We start from the raw sequence: 26,045 nt of genomic DNA, 5'->3' as shown, positions 1-26,045 counted from the left end.
GATTTTATATAAGAAAGGGAAGGAAAATATTGTGGTCAGTGTACTTTCTGAGAAGGACAAAAAAGATGAAGCCTTATTGTGTGCTCTTTCAATATTATAAGAAAATTGGGTGGTAGAAGCCAAAACAGAGTGGCAAAATAATGTTGCAACACATAATATCATCCAACAAGTAAAAAGTGATCCTAGTATTTCACATAAGTTTTGTTTAAAGGGGGATATTATTTGGTATAAAGAGTGTTTGTATCTCTATAAGAATTCCACTCTTAAACACAAGATTCTCACAAAGCTACATGAGTCCCCAATTGGTGGTCATTTAGAATTTTTGAAGACATATCATCGAGTCAAGCAAGATTTTTTTTGGGAAGGGCTAAAAGGTGATGTTCAAAGATTTGTGTTTGAATGTTTGGTTTGTCAAAGAAATAAGGGGGAGACAATTAAGACATCGGGTCTCTTGCAACCTTTATTTATTCCTAGCTAGCATTGGGAAGAGGTAACCATGGACTTCATCACAGGGCTTCCCAAATCTAAAGGTCATAATGTCATCATGGTTGTAGATCACCTCACTAAACATGCACATTTCATTGCATTATCACATCCTTTTACAACAAGTATAGTAGAAAATTTTACTTGGAGAATATTCAAAAGCTACATGCTACACCTAAGGTTATTGTCAGTGATCATGATCCTATCTTTACTAGTCAATTTTGGAAAGATTTATTCTCATGTTTAGGTACTCAATTGGCCCATAGTTATTCATACCATCCTCAATAAGATGGGAAAACTAAGGTTGTTAATAAATGTTTAGAGACTCCAACATCAAAAGCTTACCTTCTCCTTCCATGAGCTTTGCTCTGTTATAACCTAATCCATTGTCACTACAATATTTCAGGTAAAATTGGGACAACAATTTGCGATGGTGGTGTAGTTTGTGGTCATTTTCTTTTTTTTCCAGTTGTCCCCAATGCCATCACAATATCGACATTGACATCATTATTGTGATGCCTACATGAGCATTAAAAAAAAGTGATAAATCATTCCCCATTTGTTTTGACTATGGAGAGTTGTGCATGAAAGAGGTGGAGAGCTATGAATGAGGGTAGAGAGATGTGAACATTTTCATGTCCTTGTGATCGATGCATTTCATTGTTGTGCCCTTGTGATATCTGCATTTTATTGTCATGCCCTTAGAACTTTGCGATTTTATTGTCATGTTGTGCCCTGTGATCTACTTGCCCTTGCTTTGTGATTTTCTTCAAGGGCATGAAGAGGTACCTATATAAATGTTCTTTTATTTTCCTTCTAAACATGTATTCCTTATATATCCTTCTAAACTTATATCTCTTTATATATTCAGAGAGATCTTTTTAAGGTTCTTATTACATATTAGCTCCCAACATAAAATTGATACAGTTGCATACATGTTCTAGAATCCAAATAACAAAACAATAAAACTCACTCAACCCATGCTAAATGACTTTCCTCAAGATCCTACACAAAATAATTTAGACCATGAAAAATGGGTAGAGTTTGCAAGAAATTTTACAAAAATATATCATAGCAAATATTTTTAGAAAGTAACAAGTCATAATCTAGTCTTTATATATACATATATATCTTTTTGAAGGTGCTTATTACATATTAGCACAACTAAAAAATTGATACAAATGCATACATATTCTAGAATCCAAATACTAAAGCAATAAAACTCAATCAACCTATGCTAAGTGACTTAGCTCAAGATCCTGCAAAAAAAAATGCAGACCATGAAAAATGGGTAGAGTTTGCAAGAAAATTTACAAAAACATATCATGGTAGATATTTTTAGAAAGAAACAAGCCATAACCTAGTCTTAATATGTGTAGAGAGAAATTTTTGAAGGTTCTTATTACATATTAACACAACAAAAAAATTGATCTCGTTGCATAAATATTCCAAAATCCAAATAATAAAACAATAAAACTCACTCAACCCATGCTAAGTGACTTAGCTCAAGATCCTGCACAAAAATAATGCAGACCATGAAAAATGGGTAGAGTTCGTAAGAAATTTTACAAAAAAATATCATAGAAGATATTTTTACAAAGAAACAAGCCATAATCTAGTTAAATTGATCTAGTTGTTGATTAGTTGGGTTGATTACAAATTCATGTAGAACTGTCATCAGATTAGGTACAATAAAATGAACAATCAGTTGTTCTCAACGAACAGGATCAAATAATTTTTTTAAAGGTGATAGAATTTCATATGCAAATGCATCACTTGTATTCTAGGAAGGAAGTTCATTCTCCAACTTATAATGAATGGTTGGATATAAAGACTCCATACACTGACCCAATAATGGAAGTCAAGGATGTAACCATGCATGTATTGGCACACTCTCCCTACGAGGATCCCAAGTATCGATTATTGTTGTTAATTTGGTCATCCTATATGATCCAAAGTGTTATGAAGTATTGAATCTGATAGTAAATTTTCCCATGTCTCCATAAAATGTAGAATAGGTTCAGGGTCCCTTGGCTCCCAGGAATTTGTAGTAGCTATTCTCATTGTTGAAAGAATAACTTCAGTGAAGAGTTGAGTGAAAGGAGTTGAAAAAGGAAGTTCTACTTCTATGTAAATGTCATAATCACAAGGCTAATTCCCTTTTAGAAGCCTCTTCCACAATGACAATACATGTAAATCATTCAAAGGATGTTGAAGTGGTTCCCAACCTTGAAACACTCTTATAAGCAATGACAAAGCAAATGCAAATGCAATACATGATAAATTGCATAACTTGTAGTATATATATATAGATAGATCTTTTTGAAGGTTCTTATTACATATTAGCACAACAACAAAAAATGATCCAACTGCATACATATTCTAGAATCCAGATAATAAAACTTACCTCAAGATCCTGCACAAAAATAATGCAAACCATGAAAAATGGGCAGAGTTCGCAAGAAATTTTACAAAAACATATCATAGTAGATATTTTTAGAAAGAAACAAACCATAACCTAGTTAAATTGGTCTAGTTGCTAATTATCTAGGCTGATTACAAATTCCTATAGAACTGTCATTAGACTATGTACAATAAAATGAACAATCAATTGTTCCCAGCAAGCAGGATCAAATACAAATTTTCAAGGTGATAAAATTGCATATGCAGATGCATCACTTGCATGTTAGGCATGAAGTGCATTCCCCAACTTATAACGAATGTTTGGATATAAAGGATCCATATGCTAACCCAACAATGGAAGCCAAGGATGTAACCATGCATGTATTGGATACTGTTGTTAATTTGGGCATCCTATATGATATAAAATGTTATGAAGTACTAAATCCAGTAGTAAATTCTCCCATGTCTCAAGAAAATGTAGCATAGATTTAGGGTCCTTGGCTCCTAGGAATTTGTAGCAGTTATTCTCACTGCTGCAAGAATAACTTAAGTGAAGAGTTAAGTGAAAGGAGTTGAAGAAGAAATTTTTGCTTCTATGTAAATGCCATAATCATGAGGCTCATTCCCTTGTAGAAGCCTCTGCCACAATGAAATTACCTCTAAACCATGAAAAGGGTGTTGAAGTGATTCCCAACCTTGAAACACTCTTATAAGCAATGGAAAAGAAAATGCAAATGCAGTAAATGAAAAATTCCAAGGTGATCATGAAAAATCCTAATATCTTAATATCTTAAATGTAATAAATTGGATGGTAAGAATCTTGTGAGAAGTGTGTTTTCTTTAAAGATCCTCTGGAAAATCCAGGAAACAACATTGTTTGACTGCAAATAATTAGAGAATAAATATAAGCTCAAATATTTCAAGAGAGTATGTTGATAATCAGTATGAATGAAATTTGTGGTCAACTATAGATACAACTCATATAGTTCAGTTACTACACCATCCAATTTATTGTATTTAAGATATTAGGATATGCTAGTTTAAGCAAATGCATATGTTGTTTCCAACGTGATCATGACACAACAAGAAAGAATGTAATTGCTACTATAGATTGGTCAAACAAAGATGAAGTTTTGACATAATAATGATTCATGTTTAATTTCATTCAATCATACGTAGATAAACCAATAGATGGTTAAGTCGAAGGAAAAAAAATCCATTGAAATATGAACTAATGCAAGATGTAGAAGAACGAAATGAAGAATCATGTGTACAACTCCCAAAATGTTCAAGAAAACAAGAAGAAGAATGGAGGGGGTGACAAGGAGTTACAAAAAAGAGGAAATAAAGAGGAAGGGGATAGATGACAAGGGGCCACCTCAAAAGAAGAAAAGGTCACCCTTATGTCCAAGTATGTAAGAGACAGTTTCCCCCTCTAATGAAAGTAAAGAACAACATATTGAGAGACATTTTGTGGTTGACTTTGAGGCCCTTTCAAATGATGATCAAATAGGGCTCTAAGGCATAAATGTCTTGGTCATTAATTTGTGCACCCAAGATTATGATTAAGGAATTCAAAGTAGTGAGGATGAAATAGGTGAGATCACCTTCCTAACATTGCTATCAAACTGAATGTGATGGGGACAAATAATAATAGCCCAACCCATTAGTAGTTAGCAAGGTAGATATAATATTTGCCTTTGGATTTGATTTTCTTCATGCAATCTTATTTGTTACAACACTTAACTAGATTCTATCAAGTGCTCCCATAATATCCTCTATGTTGTTTAGTTGTTGTTTGTGTTGTGCAGTCTCTTTTTGAAGCCGCGCCTTCTCCTTCTGGTATATTGCCATAGACTCTCTCTTGTAACTTAAATTTTGATCAAAATTTTGAATATCTGCCTCTACCATATCTAAAATCAACTTTACATTGTATTGTAACTCTGGCATAGGTATTTGATCCTTGATAGCTTTCATTTCAGCATTCAAGTGTTCAAGATTGGTCAACACCCTCACTTACGGACCTCTCATGTCAAGAACTTTTTGTATTATTTCAACACCATGTTCTTACTTCTGAGCTAATAGTTCTTCAAGTGCATTTTCTAGTAAAAAATTAATTTTGTTGAACAATTGTAAACTCTTAGAAAATGCATTCTTGTTTTCTATTACAATTGACGAGCTTCCCTTGAACAAAATAAAAAAGAAGAGGCATAAATACACCAAATTTTTCTTTCAAAACCATATGTGTAGATATAAACATTAAATACAACATGTCTAATATTTTTGTAGATGTACACATTAATTACACCATATTTTTCTTTCAAAACCATATCTGCAGATATAAACATTAAGTACAACATGTCCACTATTTTTGCAGATATACACATTAATTACACCAAATTTTTCTTTCAAAACCATATGTGCAAGTATAAACATTAAGTACAACATGTCCAATATTTTTGAAAATATACACATTAATTAGACCAAATTTTTCTTTCAAAACCATATGTGTAGATATAAACATTAAGTACAACGTGTCCAATATTTTTATAGATATACACATTAATTGCACCAAATTTTTCTTTCAAAACCATATGTACAAATATAAATATTAAGTACAACATGTCCAATATTTTTGCAGATATACACAACCAACTCAATAAGGGTACAAGAATAAGTTATTCTTGTGAAGAAGAATTGAGTCAGATAATACAAAGGAATTTGATCAAAATAGGGAGACAATCACTATATTTGCATCTAACTTTCAAAGAGAAAGCGATGATAGATGTTATTGTCCTTGCAAGAGTTGTAATGACTTAAAGAGAAGAAGAATAAAAATCAAAACAACTAAGAGACATTTTAGGTAGAATGATCACACTGAAGGGGGGTTTGATTATTGTCCATTAATAAGTTGTATGTTATATTGTTTCCACAACTAACATGCATATGAAACATAGAATAGGGGTTTGATTATCATCATTTTTATATAGGTTGATCTCTCCAAGGTAGTACATGATATGTACCAACACATATCAGAGGAACATGGAGGTGTGAGTATTGAAGGAGAATATCATGATCCCATGAAAGATGATGATCATGTGCTAGAAAATACATTTGAAGATGATGGTACAAATGCATTGATCCATGACACATTTGGTACTAGTGTTGTTGCTATAGATGATGATGACCATGATGAGGATGAAATTGAGGATGTCCATGATATACCTCTACTTGAGAAGGAAAACATGACCCTTTATGAAGGATCTCAATCGAATCTTCTCTCTATTGTATTGTTGTTGGTGAATATAAAGGTTATGAAAGATTTATCTAATTACATAACAATGTCACGTATGCTAAGATTTGTGGTATATGTCATTATAGTATATAAAAGGTGAAATATGTACCATTAAGATTTTTTATACTAACGACTTATATTTTTTATTGCAGATTGATAGGTGACTATTTGTTACCACCATCAAATGTTCTTCCTCGCTCGTACCGAGAATTATGTGTCATTATGAAACATATTGGAATGGAGTATCGATCAATAGATGCTTCTTCTAAAGATCATGCAATTTACCATGAAGAACACAAAAATATAACAGAATGCCCCAAATGCCATATGAGTAGATATCGAGATGATCAAGTGACAAAAAAAAGTGCTTCACAAGGTTCTTCATTATGTCCCCATTATTCCATGTTTTAAATGATTATTCAAGTGCAATAGCTTGACACAATTTATGGATTACCATGCATGAATAGAAGTTGAGATGACATTATTCGAATGCCTATGGATGGTTCAACATTTATGGACATAGAGGAAAAGTGGCCACACTTTAAAGAAGAACCTCAAAATCTTAGGCTTTCTCTAGCAACTGATAGTATCAATCCATTTGGACAGATGAGATCTATTTACTTGGTGTGGCCTATTTTTGTTATCAACATGAATAGAAAGAAAATAAGGTTTTCTCTTCAACCCTAATTTCCAAAAGGAATGATCCAAATTGATTAAGCATAAGAAAGTGATCAATGCAGAAATGGATCATGTGATGAAGAATAGGGAGAAAAGAGGTGTTATGGTCTTTCTATTTTGAGGAGTATGTGCCTAAATTCTAAAATAGATAAAAGACAAATACTAACCTTAACTCTAGAAAATGCTAATTTCTAACATCTGTGTACTATTTTAGGGAATTTTGCAACTTGTTTTGGACTAGAAATGTCGAGACGGAGAAAACCCAAAAATATTTTGTCCTTTTGAAGGGAGGTTGACCTTGACACTAATAGTAGGGCATAATCTTACCCTGGGGCACAATTGTACCCCAAAAAATTGACCTTGACCTACATTGCTTTGACAAAATTTATGTTTGTAGATCTCGCAAGTTTGACAAAAAAGGTATCTGAATATGCTCGTCAATTCATTATTCAACACTATATGTGCAAGAAAAATGGTTTTGTTGTTTGGATGAGGGATTTTCCTTTGTCAAACCCTAGTTTGGAATCAACCTTAATAATGAAATTAAAATAAGGAATGCTAGAAAGTGGTATAAATAAATCTAACAATGAAGCTATGGTATTTAATAGATATGCAATTGTATTTGAAATATAAACAAGTATATTAACATGAAAGCTTGAACATAACATTAACAAATGTAAATCAAAACCTCCATGATTGTATGCTTATAATCCACCTTGATAAAAGAATGAATAGATATTGATGATGAACAAAGGATCTTGAAGGAAGATCACACCACCATAATAGCTTGATATAGGGTTTAAATGATGAATCTTGAATGCTTGAACCAAATCCTTTTAGGGGCTTGAATGCTTCAATCTTTGATCTTTAATGGGGAACTTGAATGCTTGAATGATAGAATACTTGATCACTTAAAAATGGATGCTTGATAATGGATCATAGATGATCTTCATAAAAAGTAGATACTAACTTTTCTCATAGGTCCTGGATGCACTTATTAATCGTGGATAATGGATAGTGGATGTCAAAATGATGGAAGAAGGCTTCCTTATATAGAGATCTAGGGCACTAACTCTGAGAGAAGGCTGACATGGAAGCATTAGAACCAATTTAACCTTAACCCATAGGAATAGACCTAGATTAAATTTAATTTAAGAGTCTACCATTCTGAAATCTGAAATAATTGACTCAGAAGCAAGAAAATAAACTTTTTGAAGCTCGAGATCCCAACACTCCCAAAATTTGAAAATGAGAACTAGGGTCAGGGACGAGGTTGACCTTGCCCTAGGTTAGTTTCAAGGTCATTCTCAAACAAGGTTAGGGTTGATGTCAAACTTGACCTAGAAGTCAAAGTCCTTAGTTTCATAGAGCAGGTTGTCATAAATAGGCTAGAAATGGAGAGAGAGAGAGAACCTAAACAAGGGGAAAACTACCAGATCCGTTCAAAAACCCATTCAAGGTACTTGACATGACCCCAAACCACTTACTCACTTAACATGGAAGTGCTTCTATTTTAAGATGATACATTTAGCCTCCACTTTAGCAAGTATATGAATTCAATGTAAGTTCTTGATAAAGGAGAAGAAAGAAGAGATCCCAGTGGATTTGTAATGAGATAAAACAAAACTTAAGGACAAAAGCCCCCAAGCTAAGGATTCTAACTCAACATACATGCACGAGGGTACAAAAACCAAAACAACATAGAAGAAAGGGTTAGTACTAAATGAACCCAAATCAACTAGCACAAGAAATCTTGCTCAGAAATATTTCTCATACTAATATCATATTTTGTAAAGTTGTCATAAAAATATAAATGGTTACATATGAAAGAAAGAGAAACATTATAAATAACATAGCTTATTGATTTAGTCCTACTATCATGCAAGCGAAAAGAAAGAAAAGAAGAAGTGATTACCTCATCCAGTAAGATGCCTACCTTACCGTGAATCACCAAAAGAGAGGGAGAGAAAAATAAGTGACCAAACTTGATAGGTCACCCATAAATTGTGCTTGAAATTATAAATGTGTATTTTGAAGGCTTCTAGAACATCCATAGATCCACCATCTTGTATCACTATGAATATGAAATGTGTGTCTTCTCAGGATTTAGCAACTTATGTGTGTAACCTTCAAAATATTTAGCATATTGAAAATTTTGAAAAGTGCATATTTCTTTAGGATTTAGAAACTTATGTGCATTACCTTTAGAGGATTTAGTAATATGTGTCTCTTCAAGATTTAGCAACTTAAGTACATTACCTTCCAATATTTAGCATATATATAAAATTGAAAAATGTGTATCTCTTCAGGATTTAGCAACTTATGTGGTTTACCTTCCAAGATTTAGCATATAAATAAAAACTATAATACAAGGGAGACCCTATAGATGCCCCCCTCCTTATTGCGGTTGTCTACTAGACATGATAAGGAAGAAGAAGAGGATAACTACTTCATAATGTAAGGAGATATCCTATTAACAAAAATGTGCACCATATTCTTGACAAGGGATATTGACCCCTACATTCAAGAGTATAGATAATCATGAAAAGGACATGTCACTTATGGAAAAAGGATCCTCAGAGAAAGAGTTCTTATTAACAAGATCCCCACCACTAAGGAGTTCTTTTAGATAAAATATTAGCTTTCAAATTAAATGGGAACATATATTCAATCATCAAGCCCCATCCAAGGAAGAGGAAAATGAATATTTAGAATAAGAAAAACAACCCTAACATCAAAGCAAGGGTAAGAGTTTATAAAGAATATAATTTGCAACATAAGAAAGAGGTGATGACCTAGGACAACAACATCTCTTATAAAAAAGATTATCCATAGTCAAAACATCTATCAGTATGAAGAAATAATATTGCAATATAAATAAGTACCACTAAGCTAAGGAAAGCAGTTCCCTGGACAAAGAGTAAGAAGGAAGAACCTTGCCCCCAACAAAGAAGAAAAGGGATAACTTTCCAAAAAAAATGTTGTAGAAAGATACCATGAATAGAGCATACTGCAAAACCATATCAAAATAGGAGGAAAGAATACCAATCAAGCCTAATAAAAGACCTAATGGATCGTAGGAGATTGGATGAAGATACACCTCTTGCCCCCCAGTCCAGAGACAAGAGGAGAAGAGATCTATATTATATCAACAAGAGGGGAATCCCCTATATCAAAATTATGAAGGAATTTTAAAACTACATGAGAGTGAGATATATTTCCTAAAGTAGCTTGTTCATGAACATTCAATTTAAAATATCTATAATCAACAAGTAAGTGCATATTACGATAATGAAAAGGACATTTGTAACTAGGTAAGGAATATTTTAGTATAGGTTTAATGATTTATTTTTTGGAATTTGTTGATTCAACATACACTTGTTTAGCCACCTCTTGATGAATATCAAAGTTATCTAAACTAGGTGTAGGGAGAAGTTTATGAAGAGAATGATGATTAACATCACCTTCCTTAACTTGAGATGTCAAAAAATCAACACCATGAAAATCTAGTTTAGAGGGTTATGAACATGATATTTAATATTAGGCTCATTAACTCCAAGACCTAAACTTTTATGACATTATTTAGTGGTTATATTATATCTTGCAGTGTACATATCATGTAAAACTTCTACAGGAGGTGATTGTTTATCACGTTCATGATTAAAGGTTGTATAAGATGGAATAATAGGTTTTTAATAAGTGTATGTACCATTTCCTTTAATATCATCATGAATCAGAGGAGAAAATAAATCAAAGAAATCTTGCACATCTGTATCCTGAACTATAGCTTGAATTCCATCATAAGTAGAACAAGGATGAACAGATGGAGATCTAGGCATCAGATTAGGAATAATAACATTAAGAGATGGTGTATCATCTACCAAATCCTTCACATAATCCAAAAGAAAAATATTTCTACCACATGAATCTTTAATGAAAGTTTTGAATGCAGAAAGACCAGTATTAGTTAAATTCACAAAAGCACAACCAAGAATAAAATGAAAGATCATGAACATAATAAAATGAATGATACTCTCATAAACATCATAATTATGGTAAAGAGATGATAAGAGAAGGGTAATAAGGAACATAACCACACACCAACACATCTTTGTAACAATTGAAATGCAAGAAATGTTTTTGTATTTTATTAAATATATAGATTTTTTTGTATTTTTGAATTTAAAATGTAAGATCGTGAACTAAATCTAAAAAGACCTAATAATTATGAAATAAAATATAACACCACATAATACAATAGGGCATCAAATTCTATAAAAGATAAGGGGTAAGCATGTCAGGTTCACCAAAATGAATAGAAAGAAAATAAGGTTTTCTTTTCAACCCTAATTTCCAAAAGGAATTATCCGAATTGATTAAGTACAAGAAAGTGATCGATGCAGAAATGGATCATGTCATGGAGAATAGGGAGAAAAGAGGTGTTATGGTCTTTCCATTTTGAGGAGTATGTGCCTAAATTCTAAAATAGATAAAAGAAAAATACTAACCTTGAATATGGAAATGTTGATTTATGATGTCTATGTATAGTTTTGGGGAATTTTAAACTTTTTCTAAACTAGAAATGTCGAGACAGAGAAAACCAAAAAAAAATTTGTCCTTTTGAAGGGAGGTCGACCTTAACCTTAATACTGAGGCACAATCTTACCTTGGGGCACAATTGTACCCCAAAAAGTTGATCTTGACCTAAATTGCTCTGAAAAATTTATATTCATGGATCTTGCAAGTTCGACGAAAAGGTTATCCAAATATGCTCTTTAATTCATTGTTCCACACCTGTATCTGCAATAAAAATGGTTTTGTTGTTTGAGTGAGGGGTTTTCCTTGGTCAAACCCCAGTTTGGAATCAACCTTAGTAATGGAATTGAAATAAGGAATGCTAGCAAGTAGTAGAAATAAATCTAACAATGAAGCTATGATATTCAATAGATATGCAATTGTATTTGAAATATAAACAAGTATATTGACTTGAAAGCTTGAAACATAACATTAACAAATGTAAATCAAAACCTCTATGATTGTATGCTTAGAATCTACCTTGATAAAAGAATGAATAGATCTTGAAGATGAACAAAGGATCTTGAAGGAAGATCACAACACCATAATGGCTAGATCTAGGGTTTAAATGATGAATCTTGAATGATTGAACCAAGTCCATTTAAAGACTTGAATGCGTCAATCCTTGATCTTCAATGAAGAACTTGAATGATAGAATACATGATCATTTGAAAATGGATGCTTGATAATGGATCGTAGATGCTCTTCATAAAAATTAGATACTAACTTTTCTTATAGGTCCTAGATGCATTTATGAATCATGGATAATCTATAGTGGATGTCAAAACGAGGGAAGAAGGCTTCCTTATATAGAGATCTAGGGCACTAAATCCTGGAGAAGGCTAACATGTGAGCATTAAATCCCATTTAGACTTAACCCATAGGAACAGACCTAGAATAGATGTAATTTAAGAGTCTAACATTCCAAAACCCAAAATAGCTGACTTGAAAGCAGGAAAAGAAACTTTTTGAAGCCTTAGATCCCAAAACTCCTGAAAAGTGAAAATGAGACCTGGGGTTAGGGACAAGATTGAACCTACCCTAGGTCAAGGTCAAGGTCATCCTGGACCTAGGTAGGTTAGGGTTGACATCAAACTTAACCTAAAAGGTCATCCTTGACCCAAAAGTCAAAGTCCTCAGTTTCACAAAGCAGGTTGTCAGAAATGGGTTGGAAATAGAAAGAGAAGCAAAAGATGGGGAAATCTACTAGATCCATGCAAAAACCCATTCAAGATACTTTACATGACCCTAGTCCACTTACTCAGAGGTCTAAACACTCTTAAAATGGAAGTGATTTCATTTTAAGATGATAAACAAAAATAACTTTCCTCCATGGATGTCAATAAAGAGGGATCACATTATGTTGACAATGATTGTTCTAGGTATTTTATTATTTTATTGTTACCTACATCTAATGACAAGTCTTGGAGTGAAATAACCACAATAATTAACTAATGTTGTTCATTCAACTAGGTAAGTACCAAGTGAAATATATGAATGTATATATTGCACCTCTTATTGATGAGTTGCTAGTGTTATGGAATGGTTCCACTATGTATGATATCTCTAGACCAATTGGACAAAAAAAAATCAATTCTATGCAATGCTTGTGTGGAAAATTCATGATTCCCCATGGTTGACACATTTCTATGGTATGTTATGCTGAAATCTAGGTGTACACAGTAATACTAATTCCAAAAATGAACATATTTAATCTAATTGTATCGTTATCTTGTAGGTCTTTAAACACAGGGAAATTTTGCATGTCCAATGTGTGGTCTAAAGATGAAATCTCATTATTCCAAAAGTTTAAGAAAGTAGGTGTTTGATGAGAATAGGCACTTCCTCCACATAAATCATAAGTATCGAAGTGTCAAAAAACATCTTTTCAATGGGAAAGAAGAGACTACAACAAAGCCATGAAGAATGACACCTCACCTATGGTAGTTAGAATATAATAGAATTTGAGGTCATCAAGGCATCAATACTAAGCACCTTCCAAAGGGATTAAAATGTTATCCCAAAGGATTTAGTAGGTTGCCCACTACAGGTAGCTACAAATTGTGCATTTGTTTGATACTATGCATATTGGAAAGAATGTAATAGAGACACTATGGAAAATATTGGATGGAAGGTGTGACAAAGAAAAACTTGTCAAAATTTTTAGTGACATTCATGATTCCAATCATGCAATGAAAAATATCATTGAATCAAATAGCAATGGAGACTAAATTAATGCAAGTGCACTTCCTTGGTTATTAATGAAGCAGTGAAGTAATGCCATAAAAGAAGTCATACAAAAAAAATGATTTCTTAGAGGATTTTCTATGAATTTAAGAAATCTCATATCAACAAAAAGGGAATTTGGCCTAGGGCTGAAAATGCATGATTGGCATACCTTCATCAAGGTAAGTCACTGTCTTTTGTATTTATAATATATTTGTGAAACTACGTTCAATTTTCATTGTATTATGTTAGAAAATAATGAAATGATCAGTTGATAATTGTTGCATTATGTACTACCTCTATTGCTTGCAAACAACTTCAACAATAATATCAAACATGTGATATATGATCTTGGAAAATACGTGAGGTAAGACATGATATTTGTTCACTATATCAAACAAGTAATATATTGTAAAGTCTCATATTTATATGTTTTTGTGTCTTGAATCCCTTGTAGGTGGTTGTCATCTAAAGAAATCTATAAAGAAGATATAAAATATTGGAAGAAAAGAATACATCTACTAACATGTGAAATGAAAAAGTATTTACCTTCAACTTTTTTCAATGTACAAGAACACTACCTCATATGCCTAGTTGAGGAGATTGGATTGTGTGGACTTGTACACTAGGTCAATGTGGATGGTTGAGAGACACTTGAAATTTTTGAAGGGTTTGGTTTGACAAAGAGCACATCCTGAGGGTTTTATGATTGAGGGATATATGACATACCTGATGATGGTGTATGTTACTCAATATCTTCCTAATCATGGAGCAAAGACCCATATTGATTGCATTTGGGATCTTGACTCCATTAAAACATTTGAAGGGGAGCATTTGGTGGGGAATTATAGATTTAGGAAAGTGAAAGGTAATAAGTTATGAGATATTATTATAGTTAATTAATTCTTAATCTTCAAAATAAATTTGTTGTAGGTCATCTATTTACTTTTGTACAATTGCTAAAGAATGGGATGCAATACATTTTTTTATTGCAAATAATCAAAGCTTGGATGACGATATGGATTGAATGATGTCAACATTCCAGTCATAGATTAAAATGGGAATTTTTGTCTTCATTGATTAAAAAGGCTCATTGTAACAGAGATCCTAATGTTACATAAAAGGAAATAGATTTAGCAAATTGTATGTTTTTGGACTCGTGATGCAATAATTTATACATGTTTGACATTATTATAGGTCAAACACCACAAATATATGTTATGCAATGGTTATAAATTTTACATCAAATATTTAGATGACACGAAGAGAACTTTTTGATTTTGGGATAAGTACAGCCTTCTAGGTGACCAATATTTCATCTAGAAATGACATAAATCCTCGAGAATCTCAAAATTGATACTATGGCATTTTGGTTGGTAAGCTTGAATGTTAATACCTTTAAATTAGTTCTCTTTTTTGTCAAATGGTAAAGACTATGATTCAATCAAAATGATCCTAATATAATTGTTATTAAGCATGAGAATGGATTTTCAATGATTAATACAAGGTTGTTTGAGCCAGTTAGGGATGAGCCCTATGTTCTTCCAAGCCAATGTGACCAGGTATTTTACTCAAAGGGCCCACATAAATTGATTTGGTCATTTTCTGTTAGACATGATCCAAGGGGAAGGACAATAAAGTATAATGCAATGGAAGAAGAAGATACTTGAGGAAAAGGAAGAAGTGGATCACGATCAAGAGTTACTCAATGATTCTCTTGATGCAAATGATGTTTTTACTAATCAGGATGATGATGGGGATGGTGATGATGATGACTAGGATAGTGGTGGTAATGATGTCAACAAAGACAATGATCCTAATGATGAGATGGATGAAGAATAGCATCTTGTATTGTAGTTTTAGGGGATGCAGAGTTGTTCGTAATGAGTGTGTTGAGGTCCAAGTTAATGGGAAAGATGATGTAGTTGGACAAGGTAAAGAGTACTACAATGTTATTTAAAATCTTTAAAAACTCAACTTTTTAAAATTTAACCCTTTTATTTGTTATTGCAGAGGACCCACATTTGCAAAGGATAGTGAGTGCACATCCACGAGTGAGAAGAAATATCAATGACAACATGGATATGCACCTACAACAATATTCATGTGAACATATGTAACTTATTTGATAAGGACTGATATTTATGTCTAGATGTTTTATTTATGTTGTATTGAATGTTCATGTGAACATTCTAATGAATCTTATGTTTTAATGTTAACATGAATGTTCTAATGAAACTTATGTGTTAAAAAATGTTATCATGTGATAATTCATGAATATTACATTTTATTTATAGAATGAATGAATTTTAGATGTTAATGGGGAATTTAGATGTTAGGAAGTTGGTTGGGGGGGGGGGCGGTGGGGGGTGTCCAAATGAGCTTCCACCTTCACATGGTTGGCCCTAGTTAGTAGAGAATATTAAACTATTCTCAAAACCAGTTGAAGCTCAATAGTAACCTATGATTTCATGATAATTGACTGTGTGAATCTCTTGGTTTCAGGAAATATAGAAGGACGCTATAGTCAAACTCATTGATATATAAAATTTAGTTGCAGTGTATGAAGTATTCAAAAGAATGTCTTTCTATGGGATTGCCTCAAATTATTCCTCTCTAAGGTATTTTATTCTTTCTATTTATCTGCAATCATGTTTGATTGTGTTGTTATTTTTACATCAGCATCTTGGATCACATTCTACGATTCATCATATAAATAAGAGAAATATATTAGAAAGCATGATTCTATGTAAATAAAAAAATTAAAGTATTTAGCTTGATTTCTTTTGAATTGCTTGTAGAATTGATAATAGTGTTGAGGAGACTAAAATGTTTTCAATGTATATAAAGCTCATGTTCATAGCTTCCCATAAAACACCATTAAGGCAGAGCTTGGAAATGAATGAGGTTGCAATTGGTCATTACGCTTCAAAGGTAGAATTTTTTTCTTGTATATTCAGATTGAATGGAGCTATTTTTCTAATGGAAAGAAAATTAAATGATCTTTTCCTTTCTTATTTTGATACAGGGGAAGGTTCCTCTTATATTACAAGATGGACTCCATCAACTACATATCTTCATTTTTGTATTAGCAATTTCTCATGTCTTGTCTTGCATTGTAATTATGACACTAGGATGAAAAAATGTGTGAGTCACTAGGACTTCCTCCTCTTATTGTTATGCTTTCCATTTTCTTATTAAATGATTGCATTTGATAACTTTTTTTGTAAATTGGGAGACATGAAGGAGAATTTGAATAATGGAAACAAATGATATTAGATCATTCTAAAGTATACATTGATTCATGATTTAAAAAAAATAAAATAAAATGAATCTTGTCATACAAGTTGACTTGATATGTTGGGAGATAGTAGACTTAAAGGGTAAAACAAATCTTCCAAGGTATATGAATACATCATAATTCATGTGCTTGTGCATTCTATTGTTTCATAGTGTTCTCATGAACTATTCTCATTATTTATTTTGAGTGTGGTGATATGTTGATAATATTATAGGGAAATTTTTAATTTTGTAGCTTTTCCATGTAACCTTTTCTATTTATTATCACTTCCAAATAACAACTAAAGTGTAATTACGTCCTGTATATACACATTTTTTTCCCCATAATAGAGCAATATATAGTTATATGCTTAATCTCTTATTTTATTTTATGTACTGTTGTGTATGGGTGGTCTATCTTCCTTTGAAGGTGACAAAGTTCATAGACAAACATACTAGAACTAGTTGATTACTTAATAGTTTCCTTATATTTGTACTTGGTTTGTTGTTATACATGGTTAGAATCATAAAATTGGTCAATCACCATTACATAGTTTTTAATCGATTGTCATTTTTTGTCTCAATAGTCCTGACATTTACATATTTGATGTGCAATCAATTGTTCAAATAGTTTTGGAAAGGTGACAGGATGATATAGTATAGTAAGTATGACATGTTTTAACATGGGTACAATTAGAAAAGTAATCAAGGTCCACTAGATAGTTTTTCCTTGATTTCTTAATATTAATATCACACATTCAATATCCATGATATTTAAATATTTGGCATTCAATCAAATGCAAAATATTGTTGGAAAGGTGAATAATTGATATAATATTGTAAAAATGACATGTTTTGGCATGGCTATAGTTGGAAAATTATTCAAGGACTATTAGATAGTTTTTTCTTTATTACTTTGCATCAATATCATACATTCTTGTAGATGATATTTACATGTTCAACATGCAATCAAATGCATAAATGTAGTTTGAAAGGTGATGAAAATATATAATTTAATAAATATGCTCATATTTATTTTCCAGGTTCATTATCCCCCATTTTGATGCATCCTCATCTCTTGCTCCTATCCTTGATCCTTGTTATTTCCATTTTGAAATATTGTTCCCATAATTTTTAGGGTACTTCAAAAATCCCCTTCAAACATTCTTACATTTCTTGGATTTTTGCAATAGGGGAATGTGGATGTGGTAGGATCATACTTTATTTCAATGTCGTTCTATTATATGTTGTTGGTCTTAAATTGGTTTTGACAATTGAGTGTCAACACACTTAACCAATTTTCATATTGAAGCCGAGTACATTATATATGTTGAGCTATAGTATGTGTCGAGTTAGAAATCTAGTAGGTGCCAAGTGAACTTCACGTGCCAAGCATGATACATGTGCTAAGTGACTTTAGGTGTCGAGTGATCTATATGTGCTGAGTCACAATTGATGTCGAGCCAGATAGAATTACTCTGTATGCCGAGCAAGCCAGAATCCTATATGTGCTGAGCATCAGCAATGAGTATGTGTCAAGTAACACAGAATTAGCATATGAGTTTGTGCCTTCACAAACTCAGATGTAAACCATTTTAGGATGAATCACGAAGGACTCTAAAAGATAAGATCAAATATTTTGCATTACCTATGCAATTTGCATGCAACAGATAAGAAAAATGGAGAATGCATGCAACCAATAGGAAAAGTGTAAGGATTTGAGCACGGAAATAAGCTCGTGGATTTATACCTAATCCTAAGTCTTCAAAGCCTTTATAAGAAGGTAAAAACCCCATGATTTAATGTTGTTGAGTTGATGAAAAGTTGAAGTGAGCAAAATTGTAGAACAGAGCAATAGCAGGGGTATCAAGACTTAGAGATTTGATCAGCATTGCAGATTATAGTTGATCAGAATAGAGCAAGGGTTACACATAGACATTAGATCACAAAGGATCAAATCAAAGTAAGCAAACCAAGAGCCTAAAATCAGCAATCAAGGATTGTAAGCTATCAGGTTTATTCAACCTAATACTTTCTAGCAATTGTATTAGGAAGGAAAATCCTATATTGACAGGTTAGCTTAACAGCTATGTTGTAAAACCTTTAACAAGGTGATAAATCATTTTACAGGGTAGCACTTCAAGTAAGTGTTTGTAAAATCATTTGAACAGGTCACTATTGACAAAGTGTAAAACCTTTAATAGGGTAGGCCTCTAATAGGGTAGACCATCAGAAGTGGTCAAACAATATTGCTTCATGATAATTTGTGGGTATCATCCCCACCCCAGTTTTACCTTCTCATTTATGGAGGGTTTCTGGGTGATAAAAATTTGGTATTATGTGTCTTGATGCATGTCTTTATTTTATCTAATATGATTACATGCATGCAATTTATATTTAGTTAAAAGTTTTTATGGTTAAAGTGTATTACTTCTGATTCACCCCCACCCTCCAGAAGTAATCTTCTCATTTGTAAATTCCAACATATGTATCACCTATGAACAAATGATTCTATCTCTAGAGGATGTTTAATTTTGAACAAATTAATATTTAATTGTTCATGCTTGTACTATTAAAGTAAATTAGTTTTTCTAATTTTAGTATTACAAATTTTTCTTTGAATAGTAATTGTGAAAGCTAGCAATGGGCCAAGATATGTTGTTTGGTGTCAGAATAACGTAGATAAAGATAAGCTCACTGCAAGTACACTTGTTTTTCTTGACATGACAACACTTACAATAATGAGGGCTCTTCCTCATGAGGTACCTAGCATTAGAATCTCACATCGACAAGCTATTAATAAGCACAAATTATATCAGAATATTTGAAGGGATTTTTTGGAAAAAAGACTAATAATTTTGTTTGTGTATATTGGATGTAGGTGGACCCTATTGTTTATAATATGCTACATGAGGATCCTTGCAATGTGAGCTACTCAATAGTAGGAGAGTTAGTAGATCAAATTAGGGAGTTGAGAGAGTATATTTCTCTTCCTTTAATGAATCATGAACTCTTTCTTAAGGTTGGAATCAAACCTCCTAAGGTAAAATTTGTGTGGGTGCAAATTAATCATGGTAATTACTTGTTTATGTAAAGTTAAACTTCCTTGTTTTATTTATTCTTGTTTGAATTCTTTCATAGAGGTTGATTCATTTTTCTCCAATTTCAAGGATTACTTCTATATGGCCCTCTTGGAATGGGAAAGACACTATTACCAAGAGCTATTATTAGTAACATTGATGCCAATTTCCTTAAGGTTGTAGCTTAGGTTTTTTTTTTTTTTTTTTTAATCCATCTCACTTTTATGCAATCCAACTTTCTTATTTCTTGTACTTGATGTTTGATTTATGCCTTCTTTTTGTAATACTATTTTTTAGATGGTTTCAAGTGCTATAATAGATAAATATGTTGGTAAAGTGCAAGGTTGATTAGGGAAATGTTTGGTTATGCATGGGATCATTGTGTATGACTTCTTATTCATTTGAACATCAAACAACTAATTTTTGGTGTTTGTTAGTATAATTAAAAATGCTAATATTTTGTTTAAATATAATAATAGTTTTTTTTTCAAAACATTATTTACGTTGAATTATTAGCTCATTACATCTAAGAATTTGAAGGTATTGACACTAATTAGTATTTCTCTATATGCCTGCAACCCTATTCCTCTTAATAATTACATTGCAATTTACGAACAAGTATTCTGATTCATATAAATGAAATACTTAATGTTATAGTGGGGCTTTGTTGCAACCATGCATCATATTTATGGATGGAATTGATGCAATCAATGGATGTCATTTTAGTGAAGGGACAAGTGTTGATTGAGAAATTCAAAGAACTTTAATGGAATTGCTTAACCAACTAGATGGTTTTGATCAATTAGGAAAGATATTGTGTTTTAAGGTGCTCAAGTTGTTGTAATTGTCAATCAATTGCATTAATCAAGAAACTATGTTATCTAGCTTATTTAAGATTCTTCAAGGTAGTGTATTTTTCATTATGACCTTAAAATCTTGTTAATCTCAACATTAAATGTAGGTAAAATGATCATGGCAATAAATCGTCCAGATGTTCTAGACCCAACCCTACTTAGACTTGGTTGTTTGGATAGAAAGATTGAGATTCCACTTGCAAGTGAACAAGCAAGAATGGAAGTACTGAAAAATACATGTTGTAGGGATTTCAAAACACTGAGACATAGATTATAAAGCTATTGTAAAGCTTGATGAGGTCTTGTTATGTTTCTTTAATAATTTGAGATTTATCCAAAATACTTGATTTTTTATCCTATACTACACTGGTATGTTTTGGAGTTGGTAATTATAGTTTGATTAATTACTATATAATTGAGATTATTTCAACTTTGATTAGGGCTTCAATGGAGCAAATTTTTGTAACATTTTTACAAAAGTTGGTATGGTAGTCATTCGTGCAGAGTGTGATTACATAATCTAGGAAGATTTTGTGAAGGTGAATTTTCTTTCCCTTTTTGTTTAGCATTTTATAAAATTGGAGTTTCTTATGCTCTCTGGCCTATAACTTGGATTTGTCATTCAAGTTGTTCACAAGTTGAACAAAGCAAAGAAACTAGATTCATGTTGTTCAAGAGTTGATCTATGTATTAAATATTTATTGTTTAATTCAAGACAATAATACAAAATTTATGTTTGTCCTTATTTGAGAAATCTTGTATGTTGAAGTGGTAGACAATGTGATCCAAATGATGTGATCATTGCACTAGCGCGATCCTTATTTTGCCTAAGACTTAAGTTACACTTTTCTCTTAAATTTTTGATGTAATCTTGTTAGGCATTGTTTGAAACTCCGATATGATCTATATTGTTTCAATGACTTCACTCCTGCTTCAAAAGATATTAGAATGTTGATTCAAGGCTTGTCCTCTAGCCCACGGGTCAGAATGAGATTAGGGTGTGTCTGGATGCCTATGCCTCTAGAGTTCTCTGCCATGGAAGGAACTAACAATAGAATATGAGAACTACCAAATTTTTTTGATAATGTAGTGAGCTATCACAATTGCGATGTCTTGCCTGACGAAAATTTGTCACTCTCACAACTTTGTCATCGCACACAGTCGCACCTACTATAGTAACATCTATTGGATGACCAACACTAAAACAACATTGTCGTGGCATGTTGTTGTCATTGCAAAATCTAATCAGATGGATGCCCATTGGACCTACAACAACTCTATCACAAGTGAGACAACAAACTAAAAATGTCAGTCATCATAATTGCGATAGTAGGTCATCCAAATTATGATGGCATGAAGAGGTACTCTTCACCTCTCTTTTTTCCAATTTGTGATAGATTTAGGTGTACCAATTGTGAAGGACTAGCTTGTTGTCACAACTTGGGACAACAAAAGTTTGATGCCTGTTCGATGAAGCCAATTTGTACTATTATCGATCAAGCGATAGTTGGTTGTTGTAATTATGAGAGGCTGCCATCACAATTTGGGCCCAAATGTACTAGTGTGTACATCTTTCCTACTATGGTTCCTTAATCCTCTATTGTTCCTAGTTTTCCACTGCTTGTAGTCTCCGCATGCGTTAAGAAATCTTGCTAAAATCCACTTTTCGCCCCAAGTTATAAGAAGTAAAATATTGCATTGGGTGACCATTGTTTCCAATGTTTCTAATCCTCCCAGTCCCATCTTGTCTGGCCCTTTCATCATGTTTCCCAACTTTTCTCCATTGAGTCCTCTGTCATCCCTACCTACCTCCCATCTGTCATTTCTTTGGCCCCAGTAGGTAAAACCCTCATGCCTTTGAAAGGGATTGAATCTACCCTGCTACTGATTTTTCCCTCCACTATCTCTGTATCTTCCATCTTTCCAGTCGTTAAACCTTAAGCCTCAACATTCCTGCATCTTGCTCTATTATATTATGAATTTTAAATTGTTTGCATATGTCCATAATAAAATTAAACATCAACATTTAAATACAATATAGTATATATAATATTTGTTATTTTGATTTTATGATACGATTTAATGTATTTCTTATTTTTAAAAATAATTATACATAAAATAAATTTAATTTATAAATATTTAAATCTATATAATATATTTATGTATTTTTAATTATTATAATTATTTATTAAATATTTATTAACACATATATTTTTTATTGTAAAATGAAACATCATAATTAAGTATATTTAAAAAATTATACATTAATTAAAATATAGAATCTTGTAAAGTAGTCTAAATTCAATGAGCTTGTTTGGTTTATTAAATGATTTTATTTTACATATTTAACTTAATTCTAATAGAATTGTGCCTCGAGTGAATTTGGTAGAATGGATACCCCTCAGTCCTTGATTCTTAACCAAAGAGGCTAGGCGAAATGTTGAACCTCCATAAAAAAATATAATAGAATGATAAAGTTGTTTTATTTTAAGAGTTAAAAAAGTTAATAAGTTTTTTAACTTTTATAAATTCTTAATTTTAATTATAAAGAAAAGGTTAAGAGTTATTATATTTAACCAAAGAGTTCTCGTACTTTGTTATATAATTTAAAAATATTAAAATTAAATATTTAGCATCACAAATAGAAACATTAAAATATGTGGAAGAGATGCGGTGGTGGAGAAAAATTCTTGAGCAATGTAGGAATGGAGGCCAAGATTAAGGATTCAAAGGGGGGAGGAGTGTTTTTTGGAAGAAATTAGCGAATCAAATGGTGGAGATAGGGGATTTAATTGACATTGAAGTTTCTGAAGTGATCAAGTTGGATATTGATCTATGGAGGAAGATGGCAGTTATTGGTAGATTTATTGGTCTGAGGTTTAATAGATTTCAAATCAAAGAATGGTTCTCTAAGTATTGGTGTGAAGACAATGTTCTGAAATTCATTCCATTAGGTTTCTTCATTTTTTTTTTTGAGAAGATTCAATCAAAAATAAAATCCTGGGGCAAAAAAATTGGGTCTACAATTATTCCCCTTTATATTTGCAAGCATAACAAATGAATTTTGATATGATCTCATTAGCAGTATACAAGGAACCGATTTGAATATGGTTGTATAATCTTCCTATTGAGTATTGGGGGATGAGTGTTTAGAGCATATTGGACATTCAATGGGTACTCTGTTGGAAGTGGATGAAGAGATCGTCAATAACGATTCATATCTCTATGCAAGGATTAAGATTGCAGTAGTCAAGAGAATCCCATCAACTATCAATCTCAAATTAGGGAGTGGAATTTGGAAGCAAAAAGTAGAAATTGAATTGCCTAATTTTGACACACAAAAGAGGGCAATAATCTCCTTGTGGGTAATCATTGACCTAAGGACAAACCAAACAAGGTTTGGGTTCCCAAGAAAATGGTTACAAAAACTATTTTTGTGAAATAAAAGATAGTATCTCCAAAGAAAAATTCAATTTTGGAAGAGGGGAAATGTTCTATATTGAAAGAAAATCTAGTGGATAGGAGAAAGCCATATGTGGAGAAGAAGCCTGTACAAACCCATATGCAATCAGATACGAAGTGGATTATGATCGAGTATCTAATGGCAGTTTCTTTGCTTTGGGGGAATTAGAAAATGTTGATCCAAGAAATGTGAGTCAATCAGCCAATGTTCTTCTTGGTAAAACCAAAGGTGGTAGGGGAAGGAGTTCTAACATGTAGAAAAGAGAAGAGAGGGCTAATGAGATACAGATCATCAATGTTTTTTATTATTTAAGGAAAGCCAAGCGAGTAGGATGCTCCATTGGTGAGAAATTAAAATATCTACATGGAATGTCAGGGGATTATCGGCCCTTGACAATAAACTCTTGGTAAAATGAGAGTTAAATAAAATGGAAGGGGATTTGGTTTTCTTATAAGAGGCAAAAATCAATCTTGATTAAGCTCTTAGTTTCTTGTCGTTTTGTCATAAGTGGGAAGGTTTTTTTAGGAAGCGGTTGGGGCTTTGAGAGGTTTGGATATAATGTGGAATCTAAATCTCATAAATGTCTCAAAATTAGAAAGATCTTCCCATTGGATCTTTGGAATCTGTCAAAATAATAACTTGGACTTCCCCTTTTTTAATGTCTATGGCCCCACAAAATCTAATGAAAAGCTTAAGGTTTAGATAGAGATTTCAAAGATGTTGTCCTTGATTGATAACAGCAAGGTGATTATAGTAGGGGATAGTAATGCCTTACTAGATCAAGAGGATAAGTCTGGGAGTTTAAGGATGTATTCTCAAATCATGCAGGATGTTAGCATGTTGGTGCATCAAAATAATTTATTTTATGTAGTCACAACAAATGGTAAATTCATATGGACTAACCATAGGGAGAAATTCACTAGAATCATGGAGATATTGGATAGATTTCTAGTTGGTTCTTTTTGGGTTAAATCTTCTTTTAAAATGGGTTCTTGTATTCTTCCATTCTCTCTGTCAGACCATTTCCTAGCTCAAAATTCTATTAAAGAATCTCCTCAAAGTGGTAAAGGAAGCTTTAGATTTCAAAACATGTGGTGGAGAGATAAGGATTTTTTGCCAAATTTGTAGTCATGGTGGTAGAAGAGTAATATTTTTATTGGGACACCGAGTTATTACTTCTCTCAAAGATTGAAAATGCTAAAAATATATATTAAAAGATGGAATAAGGATTCATTCAAAAACATATTCATGGAGAAAATAAGGATTGAATTAGAATTGGATGTGCTTAACAACCACGTCATAGCGGATGATATGACTAACGAAGATTTCCTACAAGAAAAAAGGTTGAAAAATGATCTAGCAGAAATCCTACATAAAGAGGAGGCATTTTGGAGGGATAAGTCCAGAGATAACTAGATTTGTATTGGCAATCTGAATACAAAGTTTTGTCATGCTTCAGTTAAATCGAGGAGAGCCAACAGTAGGATCAGTTGTATTCAAAAGGACCATGGAGTTTGGTTAGAGGATGAATGCGTAATAACAAAGGAAGCAGTTGATCATTTTAAATCTCTATTAGAGGAATCTCTTGACTCTATTTTTTCGGACCCTCAACATTTGCTTGATGTGATTCTGAAAGTGGTTTTGGAAGAGAAAAATTTGGATTTGATGCATTCCTTTTCCATTCTGGAGGTTAAAAAATCCACCTTTGA

General features: G+C 32.3%; 1 pseudogene; it reads left to right on the top strand.

The window, feature by feature from the left end:
• The window catches only part of LOC149540472 (26S proteasome regulatory subunit S10B homolog B-like), a 131,672-nt pseudogene extending 110,077 nt beyond the window's left edge, over window positions 1-21,595 (top strand).
• Window positions 21,596-26,045: the final 4,450 nt, after the last annotated feature.

The sequence above is a fragment of the Cupressus sempervirens genome, chromosome 9 (assembly GCF_028749045.1).
Source record: "Cupressus sempervirens isolate cs-2001-9-10 chromosome 9, ASM2874904v1, whole genome shotgun sequence".
Taxonomy (NCBI): Eukaryota; Viridiplantae; Streptophyta; class Pinopsida; order Cupressales; family Cupressaceae; genus Cupressus; species Cupressus sempervirens.
The sequence above is the reverse complement of the archived record's forward strand: the minus strand, read 5'-3'. Positions and strand labels throughout refer to the sequence as shown.